The sequence below is a fragment of the Coccinella septempunctata genome, chromosome 6, assembly GCF_907165205.1.
Source record: "Coccinella septempunctata chromosome 6, icCocSept1.1, whole genome shotgun sequence".
NCBI classification, from domain to species: domain Eukaryota; kingdom Metazoa; phylum Arthropoda; class Insecta; order Coleoptera; family Coccinellidae; genus Coccinella; species Coccinella septempunctata.
Window position 1 is genome coordinate 1,835,163 of NC_058194.1, and position 2,428 is coordinate 1,837,590.

The 2,428-nt window shown below is 32.9% G+C and overlaps 1 long non-coding RNA gene across 1 annotated transcript; it reads right to left on the bottom strand.

Annotated features, from left to right (window-relative positions):
• Positions 1–811: 811 nt before the first annotated feature.
• Positions 812–2,209, bottom strand: LOC123315226. Its single transcript, XR_006537930.1, has 3 exons — positions 1,343–2,209; positions 891–1,280; positions 812–833 (listed from the first exon to the last, which is right to left on the bottom strand). It is a non-coding gene; the product is annotated as an uncharacterized LOC123315226 (long non-coding RNA).
• Positions 2,210–2,428: the final 219 nt, after the last annotated feature.

Consider the following 2,428-nt stretch of genomic DNA (forward strand, 5'->3'; position numbering starts at 1 on the left):
TGAGTTTTTTTTTTCTGGGTTCAGTTCATATTGCTTTAATGTTCAATTTTTATTCATTTCCTGTAATTGGGTTCTTTCTGTAGGAAATAAATGGCTTATTATATATATTATTATATTATAAGATGAGAAATGACAGATACTATCGAATTTGAAAATAAGGTAATATGCTGTTTCTTGAATGTTGTGCTGCTGATGACGCCGTCGAAAAGTAAATCCACATACATAGTTACTCCATGCTCTTGCCGCCCCTATAATATGAGAAAAGTCGTTAGAGGACTGAATAATAATAGGAGATGTATTATAGATAAATGACAATAAAGATTGTCAAAAAAAGAGTCATGTTGCATTTATAATATAAGGCATAGGCCTGTGGACTCTTTTCTGGTCGACAAACTGTATACTTATAGATCTATCGCAGTTTCAACGACACATTGCTGAAATAAAGAATAAATGTTTGGTGTTATATGGCACAACATATTTTGTTACATTTAAACATGAAATACAATAAATGAGTAATAATATGGGGTAACCTTTGACTTAGCAGCATCTTCTCATCAAGACCTTGAACATAATCAATAAAAACACTCCTCAAGAAATCTTCTCTTCAGTTTGTTTGCGTTATCTGCCATTGATACCTATGAAGCTGAGGCACATTGTTTCAAATCACCCATTTCTGATTGTGAGAGCTTTCTCCATCATTTCAATTATTTCCTCTCCAAGTCAACTAGGTACGACATCCCTCAATTCTATCCATATTCAGTTGTATAGGATACGTGCAATTATTTGCTTATTTGAGTGGAATAGGATATACATAAATCTATTCCTGCATGATGCTGAAAATTATATATTATATTTCCATTTGAATTACTGCCGTTTGACCAACCTTTTACCCTGTGATGTAATTTTCCTCTAAGGCTGGGAATTATTTTGTAGATGCCATTATGCCAAGAATACAGTCTTCAAAATTATGAAAATCTCTCAAGTTTTTCTGCACAACTGTCAGCACATGGTACAATCCATTAAACTATCTCTTGATTCCGAATTTTTTGATGGCTAGGTTGAATACATATACCCTCTTTAAATCCTTGATCCTTGTCAACAATGTCATATTCAATCGCTTCTTATATCAGGTAGATTCAAGTATGCAACTGTTCTTGATGATGAAACTGCCAGCTGAAGATCATTATTCCTCCAATTCCTTATTATTCCTATTCCCTTTGTGTGATAGTATCTGTTTACATGATTTCTTACATCTTCCATTCAGTAGATATTGAATTTTGCTAGAAATATAGAAAATTATTAAAAGTGATATCTAATGATTTATTTCAATAATAAGACTTACCATTAACTATTGAGAATTGTTTTATGAAGTGAAATTGAACCTGCCTCTTAAAAGAGCACCGGCAGAGCCAGGCGAGGAAGAGGTTTTATTCCTCCTGGAAACTTTATTAACAATAGAAAAATTTGCTTTAGATGCCGAATTACTTCCCCTCCGTGAGACTTGAAAAAGATGTGAATCAGAAATCACAAGTAACTTCTGGGGCAGGTTCTTATAAAAGATTATCACTAAATTGACAATCAACTTATTCACATCTTTGAAGGCCACATTAAGGCGTTTTCGTTTAATTATTGACATGTTTTCTTTCGAATCTCTTTTTTTACGCAGCTGAAAATTGAATCTTAGGGGTAAATGTGGTATTTTTATGAAAACTTCTGCTCGAGGGAAGGGAAAACGGCATATAATGCAAATTTTTCTATTGTTAATAAGAAGTTTCCACAAGCCTCAAGGTATTATAACCTTATTTACCACCTCCCCATAGATTCAACAATAGACTTCTGTATTACTATTTCAAAATATTCTTAAGTTTCCATACATAATGAAAACCGAGAAAATTTAGCAAAGGAGGTGCACTTCTTGCGAGTTAATATAAGTATTATTATTATTACTATGTATTAAAATATTATACTAATTCCTGATTGTACGTAGGTACCGAAGTACCCCTCAGGACGGACTGTTTTTCGGATAGAAGGCGGCAATCCTTCTACGTAATCGCCCTTCCAATTGGTTTTTCAGACTTGCACCTCATTTGCTATATCTTCAAAGAAAACTTGAATTGACATGTCAATATAATTCTTGTTTTTTTATGCCTTTTAACTATGGCATATAGGTATAATTTTTTTCGTTATTTACGATAACACTCTTTCTAAAATGTTGATTTACCCAAACATCAGTGTTAACGCATTCTCGAAAATATCCAATGCGCTGATGCTGCGTTATCATAACATAACATGCATCGATTTTCTCTTTGTGAGATAACAGATATATTATGTCCGCACTTGTAGCATATTTGCCACAAAAATATACGAAAAATACAATGTATGTTGGTTTTTCAACACAATATCACATGAACTTTCAGTACTTTTTGCA